This window comes from Dermacentor andersoni, chromosome 8 (genome assembly GCF_023375885.2).
Source record: "Dermacentor andersoni chromosome 8, qqDerAnde1_hic_scaffold, whole genome shotgun sequence".
In the NCBI taxonomy this organism is placed as follows: domain Eukaryota; kingdom Metazoa; phylum Arthropoda; class Arachnida; order Ixodida; family Ixodidae; genus Dermacentor; species Dermacentor andersoni.
Genome location: NC_092821.1, coordinates 120065518 through 120086033, shown reverse-complemented (window position 1 = coordinate 120086033; position 20516 = coordinate 120065518). Strand labels below are relative to the sequence as shown.

The window sequence follows — 20516 nt, the reverse complement described above, 5'->3', positions numbered from 1 at the left end:
TTAGCGGAGAAGCAACATGTTAGCCAAATAAACTAAAATCACTGCTGGGTATAGAGGATGAGGGGGGGGGGGGGGAGTCAAGGGACTGACTGGTACCAAACAAAAGGCGTTGTGGCTTGACTATCAGGTCTTCAACTTACTTCTACTTACTTACTTACTTACTTACTTACTTACTTACAACTTACTTACTTCAACTTCAACTTCTAGTAACCTAGAGGGGAGACTAAACAAGAATATTAAGCTGCATTAGTAAACAGCGGCTCTTCAATAGCAATACGGCCACTTTTGCCGGAAGAGGGGAGTTAGCAAGCCAGAAAAAAAGAGGCGTCAAACGGAAGACGGCGTGTCGTGATATCTTCAAGCCGTCCCCATAAGCTCGTGGCCACGTCGATTTTGGACAGTATTTACTTGGGTCATTGTTTTTCGTTAGAGACAGACCACATTGCAAACCAAAAGTAAAAAAAAAAGAACTGAAAATAAATGGACTAAATCAAGCAACTTTCGAGAACATTGCAAGCGTTATAAACGACCTAAACACAAAACGGGGGGGGGGGGGGTAAATTGATATTCGTGACGTCACAATGAAGTGTACAAGCGTTTATGCATACCCGGCCTATCGAAATGAAGCCGCCGCGGCAGGGCAGATGAATGATAGTTACAGTGTTCACGAAATACTTTAACGGTACAAAGTGATCTAGAGTTGTTCGTGGTGGTCGTTTTAACAGTAACATAGCCTGGGGGTAGCCACACCAAGCACGTAGCCGCATCCTCCCCCTCGAATTTATGTGTTAGTATGCGGCCTTCGAAGCATCCCTCCTGCCTTCCTCTCCCTCCTTCTCCCCTCCCCTACGAAAAAAGAAAATTTCTGCCTACTCCACTGCTTTAACATTACCTTTACGCCGGTTCGATGAAACAAAAAGTAAAGCTGCGTAGAATCAGAAGCGTATGTAGCATTCAATGTTTCTCCATCCGTTCTTTTCGCAAACGTGCCGCCATGGGGCCAAATTCTTCGCCAGAAGGCGTTGCCATGGTAATTCCTACAAACCCCGCTGGAGAGATCTCTGGCGCTAGCGTCTACGGGAGCGGCAAGTATGGCGGTTCAGACAGCACGTCTGGCAATGACGGGCAGTAAAGACCGAATTCGACTATCAATTTCGTCCCTTTCTTGGCTCGAACACGGCTTTGCCATTTGCAAATTGATCGCTTTCAGCAAAAAAATATATCGCGCTAAAGGTGCCACGATACGCAATGATTATGCACGTGGGGAGAGACTTTAGACACGTCGTGTCCTAAAAAAAAAAATATCACTGCTAGGAGATTTCGAAGGATAAAGCGTAATAAATTACGTCACAATAACGCCCAAAGCCACAAGGCCCGAGGCTCGGACAAATCCGTCCGTACAAGCCATCGTTCCCATGCTATAGCAGAACGATCGCAGCGCCGTTGTTTCCTCTGGTGACGCTAGTAGAAAGCTCGGTGGCCATGTTGCGGCCGCGGCCACGTCGTTGGGCGAGAGACGACGGCGTCTCCCTTTTTGTCGGGCGCTCCCACAGCGCGACCTTGTGCGTCGTTCAGTGTACACGAAGAGCAACGATTACAACGCGACCTTCGCGGCCTCCAGACAAAAAAAGAAACGAAAAAGAAAAGAAACGCGGGACCGAATACCACAAAGGACTCACCGGAGAGAAGAGAGAGTGCAGAAATAATAATAATCATAATAGACGAAAATAGAGGCAGGGCAGAGCGGAAGCGAATGACGTGGAGCACGCGACTCGACGATCCACAGAAGTGCAATTAAGAGGACAACTTCTAAAAGCGTGCACGGGCGCGAAGGCTACGCGACCGCCGAATCTCATGACGGCCCATGGTTCAGTTCCTTATATATACGTCAACGGGCGTCGTACGTCCGCTGCTTTCGAGTTTTAATAGACAGTTTCAGAAACGGGGCACCGAAAGTTTGGGCAAGCTATCGGCCGGCCGTACATACGTACCACCGTGATACGCACATAAAGAGAGAGAGAGAGATAAAGGGGATAGGCAGGGAGGTTAACCAGATGGGTAGATCCAGTTTGCTACTCTACGCTGGGGAGAGAGGGGAGGGGGAGGTAAAGTGATATAGAAAATAGAGATAAAGAAAGAAAGGAGGACAGACATACAATCACAGTCAAATACTGTCACCGTATGCCGTCACCACACAGCACAGAAGCACTAAAGAACGCAAAAGGAGCACGTATGCAAAATTTTGGCTCCGTGCTGGGCGTGCGCCCTGTGGCTGACGCTATACTTTTCGGTACGCGATAAGCCACTTGCGAATGGTATTTCTAAAACTTTATATTACAGAGTTTTCGCATACCGAAGAAGTCTGCTCTATCGCGCGTAAGCGTATACTGGAACGCAGAAAGGCGTACACTGCAAAATAATTTACACCATCAAAAGTGAATAAGGGTGCACATCGAACACAGCTCACCCAGAAAGGGCGTAATTGTGTGCGTTATGCACCAATTTATACATACTTTACTTTTAAGGGCGTAAATTACTTTGCAGCGTAGGCTGGCTTGTCGGTCTCATAGAAGAGGTCATTCGAATCCTCAGCCCTGACCTCAAACATTCCATGAGACCAGCATCCTGCGAAACCCTCAGACTGGTTTGCTATTTTCTACACCCTTGTCTTTTTTTTTTTTTTTTTTGTTATTGCCAGCTTCTTTATTGAGGCAAGCAGACTACGTGCCCCAAGCATAAGCAGCCCAATGGCTCCTCACGAGTTGTTGGTATGCGCGCCCTTTTAATGCGCTTAACGAACTCATTTGCGAGGATGAGTCAGCCGGCCTTGGCCGTGCGCCACGTCTCCACGGTTGACCATGACATCGAGTCTTCAATTGCCTCCTCTCTCTCTCTCTCTCTCTCTCTCTCTCGTTCTTTCTTTCCGGGCGCCTTTCTTACAGCAGCAGCAGCAACAACAGCAAAACGAATTTACGCAGTCTGCAGATCAGTCTCTCCAGACTTCTCGTAGACCGCTTTGCTTTACGTGCTTGTCCAAGTGGCAATGTATACGCGTATATCGAGAGAAAGCAAGGACAGGAAAAGCAGGTGGGTCAGTCGTGCAGACGGGCGCGTCCGATTTGCTACCCTGCGCTGAGGACAAGGGGGAATAGAAAGAGGGAAAGAAAAGGGGCGAGGAAGAAGGCTGCATGTGCCCCACAATGGCTGCAGACGAAATTGGAGGACTTCGGCGGTCCCTCATTAATAATGGGAGTTCACTGCCCCTACGCCGCCATGCAACACTCCAGCCCGCCTTTGTTACCATACTCCGCCGCCATATTCATCAAGATTTTCTCTTACTATCTCTAACACAAGACAACAGGAACGGTAACTACACTCACCATTTACAACCTCTGGATGGACACTGCGACGTATAATCAAAACACGCTCAATGGTTGCTGCGCTATTTTCCCACGCTTCGCGCGAGAAGTGGTCACTGGCAAACGGTCGCTTACAACGCCCCGGTCTGTAACGTCCTGCTGGTATTCGAACAGTATACCTGCATTGCAGTTCGAACTAACAATTGTTTTTTTTCTAATTCTGTTCATTGCTTTTTGACATAGCTTCCACGCTGGCGTTCTTCCGCACACAGCCCTGGCGGCGTCACCATGTTACGATACATTCAACTAAAGGCTGCACGTAACTATTTTACCCATAACTATGCTCAGTAACGCCTGAAGGCGTCGGTAACGAGCTACAGCTGTAAGATGGTGGTAACGGCCACCATCGCCCCCCCCCCCCCCCCATTATATGTTTCTTCCACTGAGGACCGCGCTCCTGCAACACTTTTGCCTTTTTTTAAACGCGTCGTGTTTGAACAAAGTGTCGCAAGATGTCACCACGAGCGCTGACGCTACAGTATACGTCACCAGCGTTACCGCGTTGAGCAAACGGTAATGCGAATGCTGTCTTGTTTTAGCAGAAGCGAGAAAGCAAATGGGGGCCTAGCGTATATCCGAGGAATATATATACGTCGGCGACAATGCGGAGGGGCCCGAGACTTCTCGGTATTACACGCCGGGTCGACAGCCCTGCGCTAAATACGGGTTTCGCGTTTCTGAAGCTCCCTATATGCGATCCCGCCGAGACGCTCCGCCAAGTGCAACGCCCGAACAATTCGAAACGCTCGTCAAGCTTTCGTCGCGCGCGACAGGGCAGCTGTTCTTACGCGTGCTATATACAGGACGGCTGTATATCGCGGGCTATATGCAGCGTGTAATGCGTCATGCATGCATTTAGGTGAGGCTGCTTACGTACCTGTCTTACAGGTCGAGTTATCCGAACTATTAAGGCTCGAACCCCCGGAGCTCGTCCGTCTGCATAACGCACACTGCGCGCTAGCGTTCTTTTTTTTTTTTTTTATTACCGTAGAGTTTCTCACTATAACAACTGGAGGGAAATCTGGCGCCACCGTCTATGGGAGCTTTCTAAGGGGCGCTGTGCCGTCATGGGAATGAAGGTATATGTGTCCGCGAGGCTTATGTTGGCTGGTGTTATAAGAGGCTTCGTCTAAAACGCGGATATGGCTATACAGATAACGCGTTCTTAAAGTAAAATCTTCATAATAGGTTTTCATTCACCTATATTACATCTTCCAATGAAGTTTACTCACGTACAATGCATAACCAAGCGAAGAAAATCGAGAACAGACGACGAACTGCTCCAAAGCGAGCGCGAATTTTGTCGTCTGTCCTCCAACTTTTTAGCGGCCCGCCGATACTTTTTTACGTTTCATATAATTGTACATGCAATAACAAGTTCTCATAATTAAACAAAACACGTTCTTGTGTAATATTAATAATAACGCTAAAAGAGCTTTTTTTTTACAAGCTGTTTTAGTAGAGAATGAATTACTGTAACAGGCGGAACGGTGCTTGCCAGGCGCGTCTTCAAGGTTTCCTGGCTCTCCGAGAAGATTGCCAATCCGAAGTCACAATACACCGGCATTTCCACGCATACCACAGCGTAGCAGCGCCAGATTTCCCTCTGTAGGTAACGTAGTGAGAAGCTCCATGTCGATTACCAAAACAAACTTTATCTTCATATTTTTTTTTCGTCTGCGGGTCCATTCTCTTTTCTTTAGCCGTTTTATAAGCAACACGACGTCGGAGGTAGTAGGTGCTGCATAAGCGATCGGCCAGTTCGTCATCGGCAACTCCTGACGCGTGTAAATTGGGCACAGTGTTATGCACGCTCGACGCCTATAGCTTGCCTGAGCGTTTATTGCGTAAGCTCAGACAAGTTAATTGCACGCAACTGAGGATGCGTTACGAGTCAGGAGAGTTATCGTGGTACGTGGACGTACAAAGACATGACAAATGATTACGGCGTTACCCAACATTGCACGACAGACACTGCCCTTTCGTAACGGTTGTCCGAATGGAGTCATCCCATCCTCGTTATGTGCGACAGTGGCCGCTCTTGCGAGCTCTTGACGTCGCGCTTGAGTAACAGCTGAGGAATTGAGCTCGGATTTTTTATGCACCTTTCGCACGCACCCGAAAACGGATGTCAGTCACGTGGGCCAGACGGACATCCGTTCGTCTGGCCCACGTGACGAACCGATGTCCCCGTATACCCGTCATATAGGGTGATCATTTTTCAAGTTGTAAGGAATTTTTAAACATCGCCGGTGGCAGATAGCGTAACTCTTGTCCTTGAGCTGTATTATTAGTAGAGGTGCGGACATCGATAACACGAGAAATCAAAACACGCATTCGACCGATTAACAGATATTCGCTAGTTGACTTCGAAGTTAATTACCTTACGGTACACATTGCAATTTACGGATCGTAGCCGCGGTGAGTTTACAACACGCGTACACTTCTAGTGGATTTGCAGGATTAGACCAGTTTCGAGGTATTATCAAAGCGTGGGACGAAATACATCGGTGTTCCTGTAAATGTTGTGCTTCAATGCAAAAAAGAGCGCTTTGTTGAAAAAAAAAGGTAAGTAGAACAACAGTGCATTTTTACGGTCGGTTTGACGTCGCACATCTCCAAACTGGCGTAATTGTGCAAATTAATTCTAGAAGCGTATTAGTACGAACGTAGCTTAGCGAGAACACTGCGTCGTGTAGGCCCATATGTTGGAAGGGACTTAAAAATCAATGTCAGTACCTCTATAACTGAGGTCGCGGGGGGGGGGGGGGGGAGGGGGGTCCGTAAGCGTCCACTAAGTAGACTGTCCGTTTCAGCCACTGTCCACACACGGAATAACCTCCCCCTCCCCTCCCCTCTCCCTGGTGTCGTGTGCTTGCGTGCGCGTGTGTCTGAGGTCGAGGGGAATAGGCAACTGCAACGCTGGCTTAGCTAACAAGAGGGACAAAATTTCCGGCCTGTACGGAGAGGAATAAGCACACCGACCTTGACACGAGAGACAGCCGATACGTGTGCGTACTATATACCGCACACGCTGATGCCGACTCGCCCTAGCCCGGTGCGCATTAATTCTCTCGGGCAGGTTAACAGTGGCCGGAGCTCGCTGTTGTGTTTGTACAGCCACTCCCTCCATCCACGTGTTTTTGGCGATACGAGCGTATCGACGGCCAGTTGACTCAGATCTGATGGAGAGACGCACGAGCGGAACGCCTCCTGAACAAACGCTAGCGCGCCTGAGATCAAGCAGGGCGCATCTGACTTTCTTTTTTTTTAGCTTTATACGAGAGAAATAAAGTGGGGTCGTACGCCATAGAGTTTCTCACTATAACACCTAGAGGAAAATCTGGCGCCACCGTCTATGGGAGTTATCTAAGGGGCGCCGTGCCGTCGTGGGAATGACGGTATATGTGCCTGCGAGGCTCGTGTTGGCTGGTGTTGTAAGAGGCTTCCTCTAAAACGTGGATATGGCTACACAAATAACGCGTTCTTGAAGTAAAATGTTCACAAAATGTTTCCGTTCACGCATATTACATCTTCCAGTGAAGTTTACTCGCCTACAATGCATAACCAAGCGAAGAAAAGCGAGAACAGACGACAAACTGTTCCAAAGCGAGCGCGAACCTTGTCGTCTGTTCTCCAACTTTAGTGGCCCGCTGATACTTTTTACGTTTCATATACTTGTACGTGCAATAACAAGTTCTCATAGTTAAACAAAACATGCTTTTGCGTAATAATAAAGCTAACACAGGTTTTTACGTGCTGTTTTAGTAGAAAATTAATCATTGTGACAGACGGAACGGTGCTTGCCTGGCTCTCAGAGAACGATGCCAATACGAAGTCGCAATATACCGGCATTCCCATGCATACCACATCGCAGCAGCGCCAGATTTCCCTCTAGGCAACGTAGTGAGAAACTCTATATATGTTGTCCGTCATGAAGGCTCGCGTAGCTATACGCGTAATGCGCGAGGTCTCGCGAGAGAGCGGAAGGTTTCGGCCGGGCCGTATACATGGGCGGATTACGGAGTACCTAAAGCCCCTTAAACTTCGCAAAGTACTGCCACGCTTTGAAGAATGCCGCCTCCTCCTCGCGCGCTCTGGCCGAAGCCGACGCCGCGTCGCTATTGGCCTAATAGCATCACGTGGGCCCCCCGCGCCGTGCATCAGCGCCATTTTTGCTCGAGAAGCGTCTACGCAGTGGCGAGGAGCGCATGTTGGCGCCGTTGCTACGCTCGAGCCGTGTAGGAGGCGCCACGGTCGAGGAGGGAGCGTGAAAGAGAGGAGAAACGAGGAGGAGTGAAGGCGGAGGAGGAGAGTGTCACTAGTTTACGAAGTTTAAGGCAACGTTGGTTTAAGGGGCTTTAGGAGTACCACGTTACCGAAGCCGTGGACGGCTTGCAGTGGAAGCGCTCGCAGCGACACCTTCCGACGCTTTGTCCAACCACGACGCGTCCGACATGTTTTCGTGTGTCCTTGGGTGTTCTCGGCGAAGGAAAAAGAAAGAAAAAGAAAGTGTACCTACATTAACGACTACGTCGGTGCCCAATCTTCATGCCAGCAGCTACGTGTATACCACGGTTGGTTGCGGTAGTTGCGGCTCGGCAGTGTCCACTCTGGTTCGGCGAGATGGCGCCAGAAACGCGGCTACTCGCGTCGACGTTTTCCGTAAAACAACCGGTACCCCGCTAACGCTCGATACGCATACAGAGAAAACTGAAACTCTGTTTTGTAGCTCTTCCGTACATTCGTTCGGCTGCGACCGAGAACACACAGTTTGCGATGGATGAAACATGTCCTACATGTTACGCGAGCGATTAAAAGTAATTTAATATGTGGGGCTTGTCCAGTCTTACGAGCTGACCACACCCGGCGCCTTTCGACAAGCCGATCTCCGCTGCCGTGACACGCCAGCATATCGCGGTTGGATGCAACTGCAGACGATACTAAAAAAAAAAAAAAACGGTCCTTGAACTCACGGACAACACTGCAGGCCTCGCAGCCTACATATCGAGCATTATACAATGAAAAAAAAAGCGCCTTCGCTTAAATAAATAAACAAAGAATAGCGGCGATCTATAGCGGTAATTACGAGAGAAATGCGTTAGCATTACGTCGCACCTCTTCGAGGTCCCGGATCCGTGATTGTAAAGCGCGTTCACCGCATTGCAAAGCGTTGCTCAGACGCTCACTGGACATCACACTTCCTGCCTCTTCGAGGAGCGAAGTGCGACTGACGGTGATCAGAAGATATATATATATATATATATATATATATATATATATATATATATATATATATATATATATATATATATATATATATATATATATATATATATATATATATATATATATATATGTGTGTGTGTGTGTGTGTGTGTGTGTGTGTGTGTGTGTGTGTACAAGTAATTTCCCCCGTTTGTCCTTGGTGTCTGTTTGCTGGCCTCGTATGCTATGATTCATAGATACCGGGCCCCTCGGTTTCTTCTCGTTCGTTACGCAGCGAGGGTCTCGAATCCGGCAACCCTGATGCCTTCGGGTAGCACGTGTGGGCTTATTGAACAGTTGCCTTGACCCAAAAAGGCCACGAACTCGTGACGCCTGCGGCAGAAAGGATGTTCCACAACCGCCGCCAAGGTTTGCGAGTGCAGGCGCTGGCTAAAACACTCCCAGGGTTAGTTCTAGGGCAAGTTTTCTTTTCATCCACTTTCATTTCCATTAATTTATAATTTCTTTAATTCACTTAGTAAGTACGCATAATATGCCCTATGTTGTCCTTGGCGTCATTGTTTGTTGACTCCTTACGCTAGAAATATATATATTCTTTTTTTAGTGCATTAGCATTATGAGTGTCTAACACACACACAGGTGTGTGTGTGCGTGTTTGAGACTCATAATGCCAACGCACTAAATAATTAATAAAGAATGAAGAAACAAAGCTTACGACGTCCAGGTGAAGAAAGGCCCTGCTGTCGCGACCTTTTCTCCACATGGACTGCTCCATCTGCTCCGTCGTCTACTCAATCAAGTGTGTACAAAGTTAAGTATAGCGCCGTCACGGTGCAGTTAGTTCGTTGGGTCGCTAACCGCATCGATCAATCATCCCAGTAACTCCGTCCGAGTGTACGCGACATATTGTGCTAGTCAACGTATGGTTTCTGTTCCAAAGGAAAGCACTGCCTAGAAGGCGGCTACCATGGCAAAACACGTCAAAACGTACACACCAGAAAAAGATTCCTACGAAGAACAGGACCCTACGAGGCATCTTTTTGTATTTTCATTTCTATTTCCTTTTTTTGACAGGAAGCGAATTCAATTAACTCTCTCGCCGAACGAGCAACCAATCCATCATGTCTGACTACTTTCAGCCAAGCAGTCACTGCTGGTAAAGACATCAAAATAAGAAACATCCTCTCTCTTCTATGACGGCAAATATTGCGATTATGCAAAAACCCCATACACGCGCTATAGGCTTTCTCAACCCGAAGACACGCGTAAAAGCTAAACTGCCGAAGACAGTACAACATCTCAAGCAATCTTTCAAGATGAAAAAGAAAGAAGAGTTACATATATTCTTTCTTATTGCACGATGAATTTATCGCGATTGCAAAGTTGATAGATCCCAGTACGTCAAACAAGCCGACGAGCTTTCAAAGTTAAGCGCCATAGAGTCAACTTCATGCTCTGCTGAAAAAAAAAAAAGAAAACGTGGATGACGTAGAAGAATGAAAAAAAAATTTATACGAATATAAGGTCAAATAAATAAAGAAGCTGGCATAAGAAAAGCCGGGTTTGAGGTTAAAGCCGTGGATTTGAGGATATTGCTATCTCCATTTACGTAGCGCACACCAATTTTGTACCGCAACCTAAAGCGGGGACAGTTGCAAATAATTAATATTGAGCTGTAAGTGATATTGCGTGCTCAACATTCAAACTGAAGTATTCGCTTCAGTTATTTATTTGACATTTTCCCGCTTGCTCTCCTTCTTCTTGCCTTTATTGCTATCCACCATTCACTTGTTCATTCATTTATGCATTATTTACTTCATTCAAAACCTTACTTTACGCATGCAGCAATTTATTCGTCAGTTCATTCAACGACGTAATCAATAATGACTCCTTCAAGCACGCGTTCCTTCGTTACTGCCTTCACTCGTTCATTCATTAATTCATATATGGAGAAATTTAATACGTCGATTCGTCCAGTCATGCGTTCACTCGTCGTTCCCCTGATCAAACGATTTGCACATTCAGTCATTCACTACTGAATTCAATCATGCATGCAAGCAAGCGATTTACTTAACTTATTCAATACTGTATTCATTCATCGTTCTACTATGCACTGGAATTCGTTCATCCGTGCATTCATTATTTCCCTCAATAGTGCATGCAGGAATTTATCCGTTGATTCGACCCTGCACTCGTTCGTTATTCCCTGCATTACTTAATTCGTTCAGTCACTCACTTCAGCATTTCGTTCGGTGATACACGAAGCAAGTCATGCGCTGATTCATTAATTTATTCGCGATTCATTCAGTCTTTTTTTCTTCTTCGCCGCTTCTCGAAGCAAATGCATCGGTATTAACTGTCAGTAGTGCAGTTTCCCATCCCACCTAGCTATCCTCTCACGCTGGAGTAAAAAACTGGGGCACCAGCACTCCCAAAGAAAACTAAAAAAAAAATTTGCCCATTTTGTGTTAAATCCGCGCCTCACAGCGACTTAACCCCAAAGAATAACTAAATTGTTAAAATCGCATTGCTGGTCAACGGGAAGAAAGCTAGACTAAGACGACCTAAACCGGCCTGCCTCGTATTTCTTTATCACAAGGCTCGGTAATATCTTTTTCGAGCGGCTCCCAAAGTTAGTTGGACGAAACCATTAAAAAAAAAAAAACAAGAAGAAGAAAACTAGAGAAAGGCAGGCTTGCGCGGAATACGGCGGTTCTGATGAACGCAATTTTTTTCCGGCCGAGCTTACAAAAAAAAAAAACGCGTATTCATATTGCGAATGGTTCTCATAGCGCGAGCAGCACGAGTAGTACTAAAATATAGGGAACGCTATACGAACAGTGGCGCGTTTCTTTTTCACGCAAACTTTTTTTCCCGAAAATTGAAAGTTCGAGGACGTGTATGTGTACTAAATGTAATACGTACCTTCGTGCAGTTTCCCTGTATAGACGACCGCAAGGTGAAAGCAGGCCTCTTTACGAATTCTGCAACGACTGAAAAAGAGAGAGAGAGAGAAAAAAAAGAGGGAAGGAGCGAATTAGGCAGGGAGACGACTACCGAGACGCTCTTTCTATAAAATATGCACGACCATTACGGGGGTGGCCAAACAAAGCAACCACGAGAAAAGTACCAAACAAGACAAAAAGAAGAAAGATAAGAACTGGAAGAGACCTGTTTATGCGGATGAGGAAGCACTCGTCTTCGTATAGCTAGCCCGCGCCTAAGGGTTGATTAAACACAAGAGAAGTGCGAGGGGGAAGGGGGCGAGGACACATCGGGGGCGGGTTTAGGGAAATTGGGTTCTGTGTCTTACACGAAGGGAGGATGAACCTGCTCGCGTACTATAATACACTCCTAAATCATGCGTGCATGCGGGGCACCCCCTCCCCTCCCTCCCTCCCTCCCTCCCGAACATCTGGCGCTCTCGACGTGGGTGGAGTATTAAAACGAGAGACCTATATATATATATAGCGCACGCGCGGTCTTTGCGAACGTGGGCAGCACTGTAAAGTTTAAGCAGGCCCAACGCTTCGTTTTACGCCGTGAAATAATTCACACCCTTCAAAAGTGAATAAGAGTGTAAATCGATTTATAACTCTCACACCCTTACACCCTTTCTGGGTGTGAGGGTGCGAGTTACAGACCGATTTGCACCCTTATTCGTTTTCGGAGGGTGTAAATTATTTTACGGCGACATAAGCGAGACCCTCGAGCGTTTGCCGTGTAGATGAAACCTGCGAATGGGACACGTCGGACGATCGGAGCTTTATAATACAAAAAGCTCCGGGCTCCAGTGTAAATACGCGGGAACCGAGTAACCGTTTTGTTCGGCCTCCACTCCTACGAATTCGGTGACGTTTGCTGGATTTAAAAGAAAAAGAAAGAAAGTTCGATCCACCGACCGACCGTAAGGAGAAGACCTGTTTACTTCAGCCACGAGTTGTGAGCAAACATTCCGGAAATCGGAACACTAAAAAAAAAAAAAAAGAAACAAGAAAATGAAGCGTCCAGCTTACAATTGTGTAACTCGAAATTAAAAAGGGCACGATGCAGCAATTCTGTTAACTGAATCTATGAATATATCTAAAAGGAGCCAAATCGATGTATTATACAGCGCTCTGAAATATACCAGTGATGTGTGTGTGGAGTCGGGCTTTTGAAAAAAAAAAAAAAAAACGAAAGACCTGTAAATGTTCCGAGAACTTCAGGTAGGATGTGAACTCGTATTACATATGTCCGCTTCAGATGTTCTGATGGATTCAGTAAACAGAACTACGATTAGGGCCGAACTACGGACATACAAGCTTCGCGCTTCAATTATTATTTTGAAGCTCACCAATTTTCGGCAATTTATGTAGAAATTATGAGGCTCTAAATCAACATACTGCTTCACATACTTTCGCCAGAATTTAATTTTACATATTAAACGCAACAATCCAATAGAATTGGTTCAGCTGTGATAGTCAAATGAGAGCAGTTCTACGATATTCTGCGTCTCCCATGTATTCGAGTAGGAAAAAAAAAAACCTGCATCAGGCCCGAGGTATAGCGTATAACCTTAAAAAGGAACGCTACAAATCGAACAACGTCAGAGTACAACGGCTACTGAACTGCAAATTAAATTAGTTTCATCGCCTTCCTGAATTTATAGCAAGCCAGACGGCATGTAGAAACGATGGCTGACGACTCAACCTTTTACGTTACCGTACCAACCTTTCGTTACGTCACAGTCTTTCGCTGCGTTGCTGAAACGTCATCAGAAAAGTGTGCCGTTTATTGGGCTAACTTGTGCCTCATGCGAAGGAAGCAACGCACAAAGAAAGCGGGCGAACACAGTCGATCGTCGAAAGCTAATTCTACGGGTCAAGCGCGTCAGCTACACTGTAAAATAATTTACACCCTTAAAAGTGAAGAAAGGGAGTAAATGAGTCAATTATTCATATCCTTAGGCCGTTAGTTATATAAATCACACCATAAGGGTGTGAGTTATGGGCACACTTACACCCTTTTTCACTTTTAAGGGTGAAAATTATTTTACAGTGTACTTATACTACTAGGTGTCAGGGGGCGATTGGCTCCTTCCCGCAAGCTGCGCAAGGGAGCCAATCGCGGTCGAGAATTTAGATATAGAACGCGGGCTCGATCGCGATCGAATTGCACCATTGTGGCCCCGGTATACACGTTACTCGTCGCGTAGATTCCAGCGTAATCGCTGGCACTCGCGTATACATTATAGAACGTGCAACACCATTCGCGTCGCGCACGCAGAATGATTAAGCAAGGTTCGGCAACAACATTCTAGAATGTTCCGATAAAGGATGGAGCGTCCTGAGCTCAGCGACAACTTTTAACATTTGTTGGCCGGCCAAAAAATATGATAAACAATCACACGTTACAGAGACAAACAAGTATCAGCGTCAATTTTTCATTTGACACTAAAGTTGGCCGCAAGAGAACAACGAACTCGGTACGATAGGGTCCCGTCGTGACGTCAGCACGAAGTGAAATTTGCCGACATCGTGTAGCCATCGGTCTATAAGGTTCAAGTATACGTTGCTCATGATCATGCAATACGGCTATAACGGTGCGCTTTGAGGACGGGACACAGAAAGAATGCACAGTGGACAGTCGCCGTACCTTGCATTCTTTCGGAGTTCCATCCTCAGAACGCGTCGGTATAACCATGTTCCATCAAGCCAGCAACCAACTAGCCCATCTAAGTTTCTTAATCTCATAATTATATTCTCGTGATCGCTTCGCGCTTTTTTTTGTCGAGCTAGGCTCACGTGTGGTTTATCCGCAGCGATTGCAGGGACGGAGCATGCTGGTGTGACGTGATGTCATCACGCACCCACCCCTCGGTTACCAAAACCGAAACTATAGGACACAGACGCACAAGAAAAGTTAGGTTGCGGGAACTTAATTCCCCCCCCCCCCCAAAAAAAAAAAAATTGCACTGTACGCACTGCGAAACAATTCACACCTTTAAAAGAGAATGAGTGTGTGAATTATTTTACATTGTAGGTTATGGAATGCGCCTTTGGGGGAGGCCTCTGCAGTAATTTTGACCCCTTGGGTTTCTTTCGCGTCTTCGACACCCATCGGTATGCGGCCGCCCCGCGGCAAGGATCGAACCTGCGACCTCGCGCTCAGCAACGCAAGGCCATAGCCACTGACCTACAGTGACAAGCAGAAAAAAAAAATGGGCCCCGTGCCGGAACCTAATCACCGGTGTCGCGTTCATATTTCATCAATGAGATTGATCATCCGTTCGTTAAAAGCGTTCGGCCAGGCCCAGCCCCTAATAAAAACAAGTACTACAGTAAATTAGGTAGGCCGTATACTGAGCCTTGCCAGTATCGTTTCTGCAGTGTAGAAGGTTTGGACTTTAACGCAAAAGAAAAAGGGGGTCACGTGAAAACTGTCTCGCGAGTACTCCTTACATAACTACCATCGTAACTTGTTAATAACTACCAGCTTAACATTTTAACCTCGTTCCGCAAAGCTTCCACTAACTCATAGGAACACATGTCCAAAGCAATTTTTTCTTTTTACGTTTGATCCTGCAATTCTCAGAGACATTCCTGCGTCAAGCAAACACTGAACAAAGTGCTTACGTTTATTTCTGGCCATGTAAAGTGTACTTGTAGAACAAAAAAAGAAAGAAAGACTGAATTGCAATTTGAGCGATAATTAGTTATTCGGTTTTGGGATAATTTCAACTATTCGGCTTTGGGTAATTTGAGTAATTAACTATTCACTAATCGATTTGCTGAAGTATCCAAAGCTGGAAACCTTAGTTCCCGCATTTTAACATCGCAGGTTAAATTTTTCGCGGTTAAATCGGCATTTCGAGGGATCACACGTCGGCGTGTCATGTTTAAGACGTTGGGCATTATAAGATTAGCTTGTGAAACTTATCTGAAACGAGATTAATAATGCAACGGCGCGCTTTCCAAAAAAGAAAAAAAAATAACGAACATCACAGCTTCGCCGCGCGATTCAAGCCCCGTTTTGACACAAATTGAAATCTGCTGTTTATTGTGCTTTTCTTGAACCAATTGTATACGTTTTTTTTCTCTCCCGCTCGTCTCTTTAACGCCATGTGGCCTTGAGAGAATTCAAATAAAATAAATTAATGCATTAATTAATTAATTAATAACCTGCTGCCACAGTAGGTATATAATAACACAATTTCGGCCGAGACTAACAAGGTATATATACATATAACTAGGAACCACCGTTATTTTGCCAAATTCGTTTTTATACGACAACGGACATATTATTCAGAGGGCATTTTATAAAATTATATAAGATTACAAACGGAAAATATAGGGCGCGTATTAACGAATAAAAACCTGAGTAGATGCACACAGGTGTGTGCATCATGACCAGACTGAGTATTCGTGACTTGATTGGAAGTGAAATGAACGGTTGCTGCTGTACTTAATATACCTCACTCGCTTGCACTTAACTGCGTGTGGTGTTCTCTATTCTCGTTACAATGTGATACATAAACCTACTTTATTAATAGTATATTATTGAACCATTCATATGCCTGTCATATTGAGTCAGATTTGTTTAATAGCACTGCTAAAGTCAGAATATATACTCGCCGCAAAAGGAACACGAATACGGATTAACTTTCTTGCTCTCTCTCTTTATATATATATATATATATATATATATATATATATATATATATATATATATATATATATATATATATATATATATATATAAACGAGAGGAAAGTGGATTGACCGGGGGGCCCAATTTTTATTAGTCATATCATATATAAGAAGCCAACAAACACTGGCACCAAGGACAATATACGGGAAATTACTAGTGCTTAATAAAGGAAATAAAGAAACGATAAATTAATTGAAATGAAAGTGGACGAAAAAACAACTTGCCGCAGTTGCAGTACGATGGCACAATCCTTCACAACCTTGCCCTGGGATCGTTCCCCACCTGCGGCAAGTTGTTTTTTCGTCCACTTTCATTTCAATTAATTTCTCATTTCTTTATTTCCTTTATTAAGCACTAGTAATTTCCCGTATATTGTCCTTGGTGTCAGTGTTTGTTGGCTTCTTATATATATATATATATATATATCGCCAAGCCTTCGGGTCGTATCGAATTAAGCCGCCTCGAAAATTGTTCCGCGTGGGCCCGTACAAGCGAAGGCAGTAAGAATCTTGGAATCGATCCGACAACAGCCGTTGCCAAAACATCGTGTCGGGTTGCCACTTATTATGGCTCGAAAAAAATCGGTTTGCCCGCACGAGAGGTCGCAAAGCGAGCGACCTCACAAGAACAAAACAAACATAAAAGAGAAAGAAAGTATTTTTTTTTTTTTAGCAAATTGACAATCTTCGAAAGTTCCAACAGACGCATCCTTCTCGTATTTCTTCCCTGCTGAAAAATAAAGAAGAAAAGAAAAAGCCACGTGTCTCTGAGAGCAAAGATTTTTCTACAAAAAAAAAAAAAAAGTTTATTAAGCAAAGCGAGGTCGCCCACTCTTCGTTTTTCGTTTTTCTTTGACTGAACGTGCTTTAGGCTCCACCGACGCAAGCTGCTCGTTATTCTTTATTTATTTATTTCAATTTCCCCCGTATATGATCCGTAAACCCGATGTGTAATAACCTTATACGTATCGCGTGGGAGCGCATTCGGTTCATATATCGGCGACCTTTCGCTGCTGAGCGCAAGGGTCACGGGCTTCGATTACACCGGCCGCGGCAGCCGCATTTAGATTACTTACATAACGGCCTCCGAGATCACTCCCGCGCGCAGGGGTGATCTCGGAGGCTATGCTTATATATATATATATATATATATATATATATATATATATATATATATATATATATATATATATATATACGGATGCGTTATACAAGTGTGCTGTCCTATGTGTGAACTATCCAAAAATCCGGGGTGAACTAGCAAAATCGGGGGTGAGTTCGCCTACACACCGCAAAACAATTTACACCCTTTAAAAAAGCGAACGGTCGAGGGTGTAAATATGTCTATAGAACTCCCACCCTTATACACTCTTAAACAAAATTGCACCCTCTGAGTCGTACCTTGCCACACAACGATAATCGTCATCTGTCTTGTCCGCATTCCTTTCTTTATAACGCTGCGAGCCCGGTACTGCATGCCAAGTCACGAACGGCATGCGCGTTATCAGCATGACATAGAATTCTCGACAGGAAAGTAGCGGGCGCGGCGTTTTCAAGAAAGGAAACGCGAGCAAAGGCAGATGACGATTATCGTTGTGTGGCAGATATATACCCCAAAGGGTGTAAACTTTCTTAGAGTGCAAGAGCGTACCCAAAAAGGGTGTAAGGGTTTGAGTTATAGCCACATTTGCACCTTTTAATTCTTTTTTTCATTTTGAGGGTGTAAATTATATTACAGCGTATAAAAATCTTCGTTTCAAAACGTGCAACGCTGCTTGGGCACTCGCACGCCGTGAAACACTTAAGGCGGCGAGAGACAATCCGCAGCTGCGGATCGACGAAAGCGATAGGAGAGGCTAGGCAAACGATAACACGGCCGGGGGAAACTTTACCTCAATGGATCTAGCGAGCCTTAGCCTTCGCTGCCCTAGACGCAGTTGGTGAGGCGGAGCATGGCCTCCGAAATCTGGCGACGCGCGCTCTCCGATCTTGGAGACCATGGACGGAGTGCTGTCACATACTACACTCTTAGGCAAAATTACACCCTTTGGCTTGCCTCTTCTGCCACACAACAATAATCGTTATCTGCCTTGATGCGTTTCCTTTCTTTAACGCTGCGAGCCCGGAACTTTCCAGTAACGAACGGCACGCGCGTTATCAGCATAGAACAGTTTACACCCTTTGGAGTGCCCCTGCTGATAACGCGCGTGCCGTTCGTTACTGGAAAGTTCCAGGCTCGCAGCGTTAAAGAAAGGAAACGCATCAAGGCAGATAACGATTATTGTTGTGTGGCAGAAGGGGCAAGCCAAGGGGTGTAACTTTGCCTAAGAGTGTAGTCCATGTAGTCACATACTAGCGAACGCATTCGCTGTGAGTGTCACAGGCTAGTCACAGGCACAGGTCGTGTGGCACTTGCTACGCATTGAGCTTGTCAGCGAGTGTGTTCGAGGAAATAAATCACTCCGATTTGCGCGCAGAGTGCGCGTAGTGCCGGTAGCTTCGTATGCGCTGTGCTTTCTACGTTTCGTTCGCGTTGAAGCGAGAGATGCACGAAGGTCAATTCGATCGCTGCTGCCGCCGCGATTCTTCATTCCAGTATCTCGACAGCGAGTTTCCGCGCTCATCGAGCGAGATGTGTTCATGTTTACCTGTGCGCGCGTGAAACAGAGACAGCGCTAGTCTCTGTGCGTCTGCTTCTTTCTACGCCGTCGTTCAGTCGCGATTACGCATTCTATAATTGTTAATTTAGTTACTAAGAAAATGTTTAAACGTTTATGCGGCCGGTAAAACTACTATCCTTACTTCGCATTGCTATCTACTAAATTGCCATCGCAATCGGTGCTTCGCCTTTTGGGCGAAATTGCAACTTTTTTTTCGGGGAGAATCGGATCGTGCTGATGGTAACGTTTATTATTTTTTTTTTATCGCACGACGGTTGATCGAGACGTCATAAGATGTCCCTATCGGGGCTATACAGTTGTTCCGTACGTCATCCGGTATCAGCGTCTCCGCCAGTGTCGCGCTCAAACAATTTATCATTTAGGGAGCTTTAGCGATATGGGTCCCCAAAGTTAAGAGGGAGCTATTGGCCACGCCCACAAACGAACGCAGAGAGAGAGAGAGAGCACAGAAGAATGCGAAAAGCGTACAAAGGAATATCCCGTTTTTGGAACACGCAAAGTCCGCTTGTGAACGCTGCCTCAAAAAAAAAAATCGCTATTACCTTCACGTAACGCTGCGCGTAAAGCAAGTCGCGGCTCAAAGACTTCGTTACGCACAAAAGTTCCGATACGACGGCATCCCTTCGCTCCTCTATTACACCTGCCCATACACACGTCACGTGAAGGAAGAAACCGCGCACTGCGTAGCGGGTGCCGAGAAGAGGTCAATGACCTCCTCCTCCACCTCCTCCTCCTCACGCGCGCGAGATCTAGTTACCGAGGCGGAAACGCTATTCCAGATCACTTCGTTACGGCGCGTTACGGCGCCATCGCGATGTATTGGTCAGATGTGGCGCGCGCAGTAGTCCTCGCTCCGGGCGCGTTCCCGCGTACACCACCTCTCCGCTTTTCCTTTCCCCCTTCGCCTCACAGCGCGCAACAACGCGCAACAACGCGTGACCGGACTGGAGAGCATCGCCCCGATTACGCGTAAGACGTTCGCGTGGCGATGTAAATGCGCCTGCTCCATTGCAGCAGCTGGCGTAAGCAAAAACAAACAAAAAGAAGAAGAAAAGGGGGCATTTATATAGAGTGATACAATAAATTTCAATTCGTAAGAACCCCACGGCTCATTTTTTTTTTCCACGAACGGCGGTCAAGGTCACGATACGCGTTCTGCGCCTCCCCCCCCCCCCCCCCTTTCAATAAAGTTTATAGCCACCACTGCGTCGCGGCGGGTCATGGGGGAAGGAGAAATTGTCCTTTCTCGTATTTCACCTTCTCCCTCGTCTCTCTTTTATGTGCGTCTACAGCTTCGACGGACTCTCAAAGGTTTGGTGTATAAGGCTCGCCCTTGCTTGCTGTAACGCACACACGTATAGATACCCCAATGCGTCACGCCTCAGGCTGGCCCAAAACACACTTTAGCACACTTACGAACGCACACGTTCGCGCACGAATGTACACAAGGGGCAGATACGCGACGACCGCACGCAGGAGACAAACAAACGTCGTAG

At 46.0% G+C, this 20516-nt stretch overlaps 1 long non-coding RNA gene across 2 annotated transcripts in view; it reads right to left on the bottom strand.

Moving 5' to 3' along the window:
- The window catches only part of LOC129384315 (uncharacterized), a 207999-nt gene that overhangs the window by 82274 nt on the left and 105209 nt on the right, over positions 1–20516 (bottom strand). Inside the window, exon 3 of one of the 2 annotated variants that reach the window (XR_011896122.1) lies at positions 11574–11641. This is a non-coding gene — a long non-coding RNA (uncharacterized lncRNA). Of the gene's footprint in view, positions 1–9366; positions 11642–20516 lie in introns of those variants that run through there. The other variant, XR_008612046.2, reaches the window with a different exon arrangement.